Source organism: Bombus huntii, chromosome 5, assembly GCF_024542735.1.
Source record: "Bombus huntii isolate Logan2020A chromosome 5, iyBomHunt1.1, whole genome shotgun sequence".
Classification (NCBI taxonomy): Eukaryota; Metazoa; Arthropoda; class Insecta; order Hymenoptera; family Apidae; genus Bombus; species Bombus huntii.
The window spans coordinates 14,584,445-14,597,502 of NC_066242.1; the positions used below are offsets into that span (position 1 = coordinate 14,584,445).

The 13,058-nt window shown below is 41.6% G+C and overlaps 1 protein-coding gene across 7 annotated transcripts in view; it reads left to right on the forward strand.

Annotated features, from left to right (window-relative positions):
- Positions 1-248: 248 nt before the first annotated feature.
- Positions 249-13,058, forward strand: part of LOC126865752 (zwei Ig domain protein zig-8-like) — a 36,493-nt gene continuing 23,683 nt past the window's right edge. The window contains exons 1-2 of one of the 7 annotated variants that reach the window (XM_050618621.1): positions 249-644; positions 1,423-1,590. The gene's annotated coding sequence lies outside the window, so the exon portion shown is untranslated. Of the gene's footprint in view, positions 645-1,422; positions 1,591-2,001; positions 2,023-7,043; positions 7,066-13,058 lie in introns of those variants that run through there. The other 6 variants (XM_050618622.1, XM_050618624.1, XM_050618623.1 and 3 more) reach the window with 6 other exon arrangements.

A 13,058-nucleotide genomic window follows, 5' to 3' on the forward strand; every position in this document is an offset into this window, starting at 1 on the left:
CAAACCGAATAATCATGGTGACGATAGCGGTACCGATGCTAACACTTGTGGTAAAAGCAATGACGATGTTACGAAGCCACAGTGTTAAACTGTTTCTCCTGTTGCAGGATTTGCATTTCCGTGCAAGAGAATCCTTGTGCAGCGATATGGTAGACAGTAATCTGGATGCATCGGCAAAGCGTGATGCGCGCGGCACGGTCGTAACGCGTCGAGGTGTGTTGGCCACGAACGGGCGCAGGCGTCGTGCCCAGGTACGTTCGTCAGTCGTCGGCCGAACTTGAAACGCACGGTTTCGTGTTCTCGTCGCGGAGCAATTACGACTGTCCTCGCGCCAAAACGTCGACACACCTACATACCTCTACCCTTTCACTATCTGGCGCTTCCGGGTGCATCGATCAATCGTTTACGATTCGCGTGTCATCGTACGGCATCCAAAGCGTCTTCGCTGAACTGTCTAATTTTCGCGTGTCTGTTACCTATCCGATCGGAAGTTCGTTTCTCGTTGGTCGTGATCGGTCTGTGTTTCGAATTTGCAGCAAATCTGTCGTACGTACGTACAAAGTTACCGTGCACCACGACACGCGTAAACTAAAACAACGTGATTAGGGGTAACTCGTGTGAACCTCGGTATACGCTTGCAAATCGTGTCTGTGTCGTTATAATCTTTTATTTTTCTTTGTACACTTTTGTTCAATGTCCTTCGAGGACGACGCATACCATCCGATAATCTATTCAAGACCATCGGATTTCATCCTCGCATGCCGTTTTGCATACACGTATATCGTCACATAAATTTTTGTGCCCATTCGAAACTCAATCGAGAACAATGTCTGTAGGTCGAAAGAATTTCATTCCCTTTGCAATTTCATTGCTTTCACGATCCATTTGCCTCTTCCGATCCATCGACCAATCATTGCGTCAGAAAATATATGCGTTAAGCTATTTGACTGTTCGTGAAATAGTAGCATTTACGATGCTCGTATTTCAAAATTCCATTTCTAATCGTAGCAGATATACTGGAGCGAGGCTTTTCAAATGAATTTAGTTTACTACTACTGGATTCTATTCTCTTTACAATGGTCTTAAATACGACACGCGTTTCGTTGCTGCCTCGTAAATGCATTTATATCCGTAATCAGAGACTAATTGAATCTCTTGTACAGAGTGCAACCGAATCTGTATAGGCGTTGCTAGTTTCAGTGAAATTAATCGGATCATAACTATCGTACAACGCGCGGACACGCTTTCTCGTAGATAAGAAACGTTCTCGTTTTAATTCAATGCTGTTGCTTTCTTTTTGTTACATCTAAATTACTATACATCACAAACCTACGCTTATTTCTTTTCTTAAGTTCGTCCTAATTACTTTATTTGTGCATTCTTCTCTTCCCTTTCATGGTAGCGATAATTTTACGTTTCTAGAATCAAATGCAAGAAATATTCGATTACATTTGGAAAGCTAATAAGACGTTACATGTATAAAAGTTTCATACGGAATTTGCTCCGACGAACGAAAAACACAAGTTACAACACATGCGAAGAATGATGCTTGTTCGAAGTACGGCTCACGATTTCGTCGAACGATAAGTGGTAAGAGTTTCTATCGGACATAGTCCAAAATTCATTGTATGCACAAACTTGCTTAATCGATTTTGCTCCATCGATTCCGTGTCTTTCGATTTCTGTTCTACGTCTCCTCTGTATACGCAGACTGACAAAATAAATCTACAATTTTCCCGTCAACGATCGAAAATTCGCCTTAGAAGATTATTACCAAGTCTAAAATCTTAAAGGATTGTTTTTAATCTAGAAAAAGGCGAATTTTTGGACCATAATTAGCTTCGAAATGCAGTCCCTCCAACACTCGAGTTACCGCATCGGCGGCTTTGCACCGCTAGTTACCTCCTTCGACATTATGACACCGCAATTACACGAACAGTAAACTTTATACCACAAATTACAACGACGCAGAGATAGACGAGACAACTTTGACGCCATAGCTGTGCAGCCGGAGATAACTAGGTACATAGAACGTTTATATCAATTTCTTCCCAAGGCGTACGTAATCCATAACGATTCGATCTCGCTGAATTGATCGCTTTCGCTGTAATCCATCGAACGATGCAATGGTAGTAATAATGGAATTTTAAACGATTTTAAATTATATTCGTTTTCGCAGTCTTGAATACACCAGTTTCAATTCACCTCGAATGAATCGAGATTTAAAATATAACTCGACGGATTTTACATTTTATCATTTTAACAGCGTTACACGGATAAATCGCAAATGACAAACAAAGGAAATATCACGTCCTACGATAACAAGCAACCGAACAATCCAACGCTCGAGAGAGCTCTACTAAAGAAAAATTAACGCGTGACTGTATTTTATTTTACTTAGTGTATAAAGCGAGCGTAAAATACGCCACATTTTCCGACACAAGAGTGTCGTATAATTTAATAACGCAGACCCAATGTTCCTTACGTGCCTGGATTTCTATTCTATATACATAAGTTCTCTCGACGACGAACGGTAAACTTCCGCCAGACAGCGAGTTCTACGACGAATAGTTCTACTCAACGTTTCATTATTTTAAAGACTGTTAAATTGATATACGTATATATATATAATTTGTGGTGGCGATGCAATCGCAATTCTTCGCGATGAAAAGTTTTCAATAGAGCTTTAGCGATGAAAAATCTATACAACGTGCGCCAAGTGAGATTCTTTTGTTAGAATGTATCGTTGAAATTCGGTTAAGATGTCATCGTTGCGTTTCGTGCATTATTTATTCCCTAATCCCATTGAATGTTTGACGTCCAAGATAAAAGCACGGGCAAAAACATCCAGCAAGCTCGACAGCTGCGTTTAGACCCGTGGCTTTGTTTCCTCCTGCTCGGAAAAAGAGGACGATCCTCTTCTAATCGCACCAAGCAAACCGTCCGTCATTCTCATGCTCGACTGAATTGCGGCCGGGGAAAAACTCAAAACCGAGGTTCGGCTCAAGAAAGGGAAACAAAACCGACCGTAATCTATGAAATCCCGAGGATCTTTGCCAACGTTGCGTTTTATTAGAATCGTTTACTTACGAGATCGCCAAGATTTAGTGGAAGAATACTTGCGATACTCGCAATCGCAATTGAATCGAAAAAGAGAAACGCTTTTCAATTCGCCTTTTAAATATTAAATAAAGAAAGCACGTGTTAATGTATAATAATGTCAAAAGGCAACCGTCCGAATAAGCAATCTTTTCCTCTTTTCCTTTAACGCACAATTCTTTCTTACTACATTTATTTATTTATTTATTTATTTAGTAGAAAATTTAAATAAATTGAAACTATTTGTCCACGCTGTTCAACGAGCAAAGTACAATTATGTATTGTACTTTTCATATTGTTCTAACAGGGCTTTCCCTGAAAATGAAAGAATTGGAAATGAATCGTGCATTCGTGTTCCGTGCAACAATGCGTGATCGATTGTCGGAAAATAAGATAGCTTCGGATAGCGTCGAATTGAAACGCTCGACCGAACAGTTTCCGCGCGATTATCGTATCGCGTGGACCGTCAATTTCCCAAACTATACGAGACTACGTTCTCCGGTCGCATTCAACAGAAAAATATGGAACGGATTCGATGTTTGGTTTCATTTCAGAGTGTTAATAAATCACCATGTAGAATCGCCTTTTCGCCATTTCTTTTCTCCAACGCAAGATGTAGGAACGAATAAAAGAAAATAAGGAATGATAAGAATTCGAAATAAAATACACGACTAAACCAAGACCGGTTTAAAACTTTATCGATCGTCCGTCATATCATTGAGTATTCGCGCTTCGATAGGCGCATATATAGCCTGATAATTGGCAGACCATAGGACGACAAAGCAACGCAAAGTCGGTGAACGAAACTCGCGGCGCGTTCTTTACGAGAGAAAACAGAGGAAATTCGCGAAGAAACGAGAAAATGTTGAAATGAGCAGAAAACAAGTATACGTGACTGTAAAGGAACAAAAGCAGAGCACGATGCGACTGACTCCTCGTTGACGCCGCATTTTCGCCTGTATCGGCTAGCTAAAATGCAAAAGAGTGAACCTCGTAGAGAAAGAACAGGCAGGAAAAGCTCGAAGGAAGTGGATATTTCGCCTGGAGAAAATTTGAATAAAATCAGCGGGATAGTAGTTTCCTCTTTGGTCTTTCTCTTTCTTTCGTGCCTGTTCCGCCCACCACTACCGACTTCCTGTCTTCCTTCCACCTCCCTTTGCGCTCGCTAAAGAAATGCAAGTTTAGCGCTGAAAACTCGTAAAAAGCCTTGGCCAGGCCGAACTACCGCAAGCTCTTCGTTGTCACAGCACCTGCGGTCCGAATATCGACTCTCCTTCCCTTTTTCTTTGATATTCAACTGTTCACGCAGCCAGACTTTGCTTTTACTTTTTCTTCATTCCCACCATGGCAGCGCTTTGCGAATTCCGCTGATCATTCTGACCGCTGGACTGATCTAGAAAGGGCTAAACAAAAACTTTTCGCAGTCGTGGTCGTGGTCGTCGTTTGCTGGAATCAGTGCCCAGTCCCTTGACTGAAATATTAATCACGATGCATTGTACGTACATGATACGTATGTATACGTCAACTCGATAATGAAATTGCAATTATCAAGTTCGTAACAACGTTTCCCAATTCAACTGTCAAAAGGAAGAAGAAGTTTCCTTATATAGTGCTCGCTCGAATAGCCCAAGGGTTAGGTACATCGACTAACTGCGTAGGGCGAAATTCGCGTAGTTTCGGAGTAGCCCTCCCCCTCCTCACTCCTCAAGCAACCAAAAACCTGAAGTAGATACTCACATACATATATACACAAGTTTATATTTTTCCAATGCATGTGCTTATGCCTGTATATTCACTCGTATTCTTCACTATACAATGGTACCGTATGTAAGACGATTTGATGCCAACTGTTTTTCTGAAATTGCTGCTGTATGCATCGAGCAGCAACGTCGAATTCAAACAATTGACAAACTATTTGAAAAAATAGAAGATACGAATTCATTTGTTTTTACGCCTGCATACAATGAAACTGCGACTATGCAGCTCGCAGTGTCACCGTTTCTTGTACGCGCGGGCAATTTGCGAGGAATTAGTTCGCACGAAAGCATTTACATTCGTTCTTCTTAGTCTCTGCTATTCGCCATGGTAAAGTAAAGATATGTTAAATAAATTGATGCAAAATAAATGTAAAAAAAAAGAAATGAAATTTGTCAGCGAAAAGACCCGCATGTAATCGAAACCGCCTTGTTCTGGGGATCACTGTCTTTCCTATTTTAACCGAGAAACTGTAGTCGTAAGAGAAGAATTCGTGCGGAGCAAATATTTTCGCCTACTTCTAAAGCGAAGCCGTAGTCTCTGTTACGCACGTCCTCGCAAAATCAGTTTTTCCGCAATCGTTTCGTCTCATTTTTCCGGTATTCTTATTCCCTTTGATGTCAAACGTAGGACTTTCTTATCTATTTTCGATTTTCCGCTTTTTACTGTTTTCATGACATCCGATAGCGTTCTATGCACGAAACGAATCCTATTGTACAGGTGCATGTACATGAAAATGTTATCGTCTCCACTCGCGACTAAAAACACGACTAAACATGATGACACGAGGAAGGCAGGATATTAACAGCGAGCAAAGAGACAGGGATTGATTAACCTTCGAATTAAGCATTGTCGTTTAACAAGCTCGTACCACATTGCCAGTTTCGATTGTCGATTTTCTGGCTAATTCTGTACGGCACCGTACGAGAGTGCATCGTACGAGGTAATTCCAGCCGAGGTGAGTAAAGACTTTTGGCCCTGCTCCTTCATTTGCGAAAACCTGCCAGAATTACGTAGTAGAACGACTACCTATCGTACAGTTTTCAACAGGCGCGTGCAACGATCATTTTCTCCGGAATATTCCTTATCTGTCCAATATCCAAGTGGAATATTTCATTTCCTTGGGTTTTGTACTTCCGTTCTCGATTCAGCTCAGCCATCGTTTAAGTCACCCTCTCGATAACCACGTATACGAGATCGTATTCTACACGCGGTCCGAATCATTCTCCAAGCACTTCTGTCCTCCGCACTCGCCATTCGGAGCAAGAAATCTGCAAAAAAATTGCTGCATTCTACCACGGATTTCGTTATTCGACCAAATGCACCTTACCAAAACGATCTTTGAAATAGGAAACTAGTTCTATCGAAAATCTTCTTCCCCCTACGATTTTTCTCTTCGCTGCGCAATCGCATTTACATATTTATCGCGAGCGACACGTTTCGAACCGATGTCAAAACATTTCAAAGGCACCGCTGTGTCTTCCATCGAAATCGCGACTGTAACACAATATCTGCGGGTGTAAACGCTATTCGACCATGTAACGCGATTAATTAAAACGAAATACAACACTGATATTAACAATAGTTCGAGCGATACGAAAGATCGGTCAACGTTATACGATCGCTTTAATTCTACTTGCTATAGATAGCGATCGATTAAAATAGAAAGACGATGTGATACGAAGTCCGTGAGACAACAGAGAAGCGATATACATGTGTCAATACATTTTTCTACAACAAACATCGGGCGAGAATTAAAATATCTAAACGCTCGGTAGTTGTGCCGATCGATTCGATGGATCAGTCACAAGTAGAATAAAATCGAGTAGAGTCGAGTCGAGTCGAGTCGAGTCGAGTCAATAGGTTCGCGTTTCCCCCTCGAACTCATCGATCTCGACTGCGAGATCCTTCCTTATCTCGCACGAACTCGTTAATAACGTCGGATCCGTATAAACGACATTAAAGCAAAGAATCCGTAGGAACGTATCAACCCCACCGATCTGGCGGTGCTGCTATTCCGAGGGATTGTACGTTCGGAGAGGGTCAGCTGGTATGCGTACGCAAAATTGCGCACAATCCGTTTTAACTCCGAGCAAGAGAGATCAGTATCTCGGTTCTATTATCGGAAATAGCATCTGCAATGGGAATCGGTGCTTCGATGGCCAGTCAGCTCACCTAAAACACGACAACGGAGCGGTGCATCGATAACAGGTAGTACATCGGTCTTAGGTGAAAAGATTTCATTTAAAGATAATGGCTATTGTTGACTGATATGTCTTATCAACCAGAAATCCTGCAGCTCGGAACAACGGACGTGTTTCGGAGCTTTTCAGAATTTTCACCAGCAAGGTGTTCGCATGTTTCAAAAAAATCCCTGCTGGCTATAAACGGTACTCGCGAAAAAAAACAGATTTCTAAAATGGGTTTCGATGCAAGCGAAACGATCTAAATATTTCAGTTTCATTTTTCTCGACGATCCCGATCTTTAAAATCGTAAAACGCGTTACACGAAACTGACCATTACGTAAAGCCAAAGAGCACCGGCTGCTGCTACCAAAAAAAGGATTAGAAACAGGGAAAAATATTTTGTTTTATGATATCGATTTTCAGTTCGCGCGATGAGCTAAAAAAATAACAACTTGCAGCATCGCATTGCTTTCGCGTTTTTACGTCGACGGATGGTCTCGGCAAAGGGCGTTCAAACTCACTCTACTGAAGTCCGATAAACGAGAAGTACCTTGTCGGCAGATGGTTGGACAGGGGAGCGCGATTCAGAGCGAAAAACAATAGACAAATTGAAACGTTTAATAAACCACGTGAAACCTCGGCCACTAACTTCGTTTACTGCAACCTGACACGAAACAATCTATGTATCTGTTACCTGTTACCAACAAGAATTTCACCACGATACTCCAACCAGTTTGAATCGTTCGTTTGAGTTCGTTCGATCGATTAAATTGATCATCCAGAAACTAAAACGTTTGATCAATTTCGTGGGCTTTTTGTCATTTGCAGACTACGTATTAATAGCGTTAATGTTACCCTGTCAGAGAAAAACGGGAAATAAACATCTGCCAAATAGTAGCGTCATACCGATTATTCATAATTTGTTGTAACGAAAGCATGTTCGCGGTTTTTACAAAATTTCAAAAGAGGCCGAGCTATTAACAAGGTATTATCCGTCACACTGGAAATAATTTTGACGGGAATTAGACATTCTTGAACATCTCGTCGTTCGCATTTTACGTCACGCCGAATTTTCGTATAACAATGCTGCGCGAACATCGTCAGCCTGGTCCTCCGTTGCGGAAGTAACGTCAAAATGCAGATGACCGAATATCACGCCGCTAATTGCGCTCTTTTCACTGGCAAAATTCCGGTAGCGCATGGTTCGACGGAACGAAGGTGAAAATAACGATGGTCGAATGAAACGAACAACCGCGAATCCGGGCAATTATAATCGATGCATAGTGGTATGCCATAGCTCGCAACGATCGGTGAGTAGCGAACAGCTAGTAGTGGATTAATTGAATCGACCGTAAATTGCAATCGACGAAGTTGCAGGGAAATTTGCAGGGTGCGCGCGATATGTCACATATCCGCGTCTCGTAATACGCGCGCAACTACGTACGTGAAATACCACGACTCTATATTCGGAACTTATTCGAACGTAGACGTGGACAGATGCGTGCTTATCGAGTTGTCCACTGGATCATCGTATAATAACCAACCGCGTCAAGACAAATATGCGGTGAGCAAGTTTTGACGCGAGCTACTGCGCCCATATTTGTGTTCGATTTTACCTCCTGTTGTAACCGCAGACTTCCGCTTTTCACGTCGCACGTCCATATACCGATTGATCTATCAGCGTTACTATCCCATTACCGATGATCTATTTTTCTTTCCACTCTGAGAATCTGTTCCTTCTCGACTGCTATATACAATATACATATATATCTGATTGCAATAACGAGTTTAAAAGCCGATTTCTCATTCTCCTCGATTAAATACTGATCAGCCTAGCACCGAGAAATCATGATTCTCATTCAGCCTTCTCCTGTCCGGGTCGCTTCGAACATGCTTCTTTGAAAGCAGATAGCAGGCGAAGTCTGCTACTCATTGACAGTACCTGCTTCGAAGCTTTCTCTATTCGTTACGTCAAATGTGACGTCGTCCCTTAAATTATGTTCAATTGATCGTCTATTTCTAGTCGAACCATTGGTGTCGGCATAAAGTTTTCAGTAGCCAAAGACAAACAGGCAAAGCCCTGTGCAAGTCCAGTGGAACTCAACACCTGCCCCTAGCGACAAATTATCGTCCTCCGTTAGCGGAACGATTTAATACTCGATTTAGGGAAGGACCGTTACTTGGGCGCAACCCGCCATTAGCCCGACCGACCGTGGCCGAACTTTATGGTACCAACGACGATGAATAATGGCGCTGCAGAAAATCGTTAGCTTGCCATTAACGGACGTCTCGGTAGGAAATCCTGCTGGTAAACACTCGTAAACCAGACATTCGGGATCTTGATAATGGATATCGGATCGCGGACCCATCGAACATATGTAAAGTTCTCTGTCGAATCGTTTCGACGATCGTCTGATCTTATGGTCGATTACTACATATTCCGTTCGATTCGATAAATCGTGCGATCAAACACCAAGTTATACACATGCACATACATGCTACGTACCTACATTCATGGAGCATACGACGCTCTTAAATTATTCTGAATTCTGATACGAATACCCATTATATCAGCCATATATTTGATAGCGGCGAAAATAGCAACGATCACGAATACCGTACTGTCGACAAACTTTCATCAATAATCCGTAAACAACAGAAAAGGCAAAGTTCTGATAAAAAAGAAGAAGCTTTGAAAGAAAGCAACGATCACGTTCAACGGTGGAATTTTCGATATCGAAGGTAGAAAGTTTCGCACAGAGAGCAAACCGCAACAAGAAGGGGACAAAGCGAAGGCAAAAGGAAGAAAGGAATGAAAAAAACGGCAACGAAGAAAGCAATCGTCCCGTAAATCAGTTAGAAACGGTAGAAGAAAACGTCGGAACGCAGGTAGCTTCCTTCCGGCACGTGCGGCCGAGAAAAATTTTCAAGCGAGCTTTCGGCTTCGAACGATTCGTCGTAAGTTCAATCAAGAAAATTGCAACGAATCCAATTTGATGATTGGGGACCATTTTTATTGTTCTTATCTCGCTTACCTATATCACGTTCTAGCCAAGCGATTTCGCGATAAACCAAATTTATTCCTTTTGCCTTTCTCGACATACCTGAACGAATACGCAACGATAAAACTAACGTAAAGCAGAGAATTTAAACTATGTGGCTAGGGAAAACGAAATCTGAGGCGAGAGAAAATTCTAGTAAATACGAAACTTTCGAACAAACTAAGAATCATAGGTGCCGGCGAAACGCCAGAAAAAGAGTGTCGATTATCTTCTGAAATAAGAATAAACATTTTTTAATGGATTGGACTTTGCAATTTTTGAAAGAATAAGAAAATACAAGTAAAAGAAGCGCAAGAAAAAGGAGATAACGAAACGAGATTAATCGATATACGTCGTAAACGATGTTTTTACTAACTTTATAATTTTAGAGAGATCAGTACAAATTTAACATTCTCATATTTTTAGCCATGTGCATCAAAATAAATATACGATTTATTATTCAACCTGTGCGCCGTACACGCAACTAGATCTCATTTTTCTGACTTTCATAAGAGACGGAAGCTTTATTCCTCGAAAATATGTTTAAACTGAAGCTTCGCAAAAATTTCACGACGTCATGCATACTTGAGAGCGATAATTTACCGAATGTACAAAAATATTGGCATTGTTGATATAATGCACGACAACCTAGTGTTTTTAATTTCGTATTAGACTCGCTACTACTGTAATAATTTTGCAGCGTGGTTTTACTTAATCATAATAAGCACGATGCGTTGCACTGCCAGCGGCAGAATTCCCGGGCCAATTTACGGCATGTTTCCTCCGAATAACCTGTATTTGTTGTGTCTTTTCTTCCTGTATGCCCTCCTCCCCCTCGCCCCTCTCTCTCTCGCTTTGTTTCGTTTTTCAAATCCGTTGTGCTTCCCGTGTTTTTTACTTTTTCGCAATAATTATGCTTCGCGAACCAACAATTTTTGCGTACTCCTAAACTCCGATACTTATCGAAAGATAAATACATCTTTCTTTCTTCCTCTTTCGATTTCAATTAAATTTCGATGATTATCAATCGCAGGTTGCGTTTTGAAGTTCAACAAATTCTGTCCACTCTTTGTACATTCACAAGTTCTCGTTCACAAGTATCGTTCCCTCGTTACGACAAGAATCACTAAAAATTCTCTTTTAAATAGGGTTCAAGATCTGAACAATCAACTTATCACTTTCTTGGCGTTATATGTTCACGTAACAGAATTACAGCGTATCTGCGAATACATACGAACCATTGAAAAATGAACGAAATGGTCGCGTGGTTTAAAATTGAGAACAGCGCAACGACTATCGTCAGTACCATTATTGCGGCAAGAAAGAAACAGAGTTTAGCGGAGCATGCGTAAAAAGCGTAAAAATCAGTAGAAAACATTGGCAAATGATGGTAAGACTTGTCACGGAGGACTGGAACGCAAAGAGTCGTAGAGTTCAAGCGTTTACATGAGCGTTATCTTCATCGAGATTTATTGATCGATGCACTCTACTTCCGCGACCTATCCTACTCACATGGGATTTCAGCCATCTTTCTCCCTCTTCCTCTACTTTACTCTCTACCCTTATATCTACCCTCTTCGTATCTATTCGACTCTATCTCCTCTTCCTCCCTCGTACCTGTTTCTCTCGCGGGTCGGGTATTCGATTGGGGTCAGGCACTTGGATTTCACACGATCTATAATGCAGGCCTTTCGAATGGGATAGAGATAGAATACCGAAGAGGCTACAATGAGCACATGCTCGAAAAATAGCAATGGAATACGCGGCGTGAACTACAGCCTGAAGTTCTAAAGCGTAGCATAAAGTCCGACGGGCACGAAAATCCAAGGGAAAGCGTCGGCGCGCCGCGCCACAGCCTATCAAACCGCTCGAAAGATTTCAAATTCGCTTTCATACATAAATGTTTTACTTCGTCGTATAATCGAGAGACGACTCGTTAACTGAGAGTTTAGTTACCTGGTTAATGACTGCAAAAGCAACAAAAATGGATCGTCGTCGACAGAAGCTCGAAAAAGATATCGCGTAAAGAGCGTGTAGCAACGTGACTAAAGTCGAGCAATCGAGCCGATGATGTTTCACCTGTTTCGTTAACAAAATTAATACGATTCAATTTTGATTCCAGTTTCGATTCCAATCCAGCTATATATATGCAGATAGTTACGTTCTTACTTCCTTTTCAACGAATTCGACTTGCTTTTCTTTGGACCTGTTACGTCTACTATGAGCATTTTCTCCAAACTACGTGCTCAAGTATATACAGTAATAGGAGGTTTTAATACGTTTAGGGGAGAGATACATCGTGCAATGTAACTTTGAAAATGTCGCACAGTTTAGAACGGGACCGAGTTTACCCCAGCTCCGTAATCCCAGCGGCCGTTCCCTAATACGTCGGTCGAAGCCGACCGCAACACCAGACGTCGAGTTTGGCATTACAAGCACTAAATCCCGTCAAACCTATCAGCTCTTGGTTCCACATTCTCCTCCATCCTCTAACTATGTTCCTATATCCGTGTCTTCTCTTTTGTTCATACGCACGTGAAATCCCTCCAATTCCAATATTTTTCGTGATCCTCTTTTTTTTATCCTCGACTCCAGCTAATATCCCTAATAGTAACCATCGCAAATATTTGACAGAAATATTAGAATTGCAAAGAAGTGATAAATAGTAAATCTGAATATTTCCATAGTTTCAAAATGGCTAACGTTCGACACCCATTAAAACCGAATAAATCGAATTGAATCGATTCGCGCGCACTAGGAGAACGTAGGAGTTTGATTAGCCAGTGGATAACGAACAAGGGGTTTCACGTCGGATTCTGTGCCATGATTCATCAGCCTTTCAAGAATGATGAAGAGAGGTACGCGCTCTACCCTACTCCCCTCTCTCGTTTCGAAGTCCCTTCTTCGATCGGACGAAAGAGCGGGCGAGAGAAAGGACACGGAAAAGGGAAAAGAGAATCAAGGAAAACACCGTAC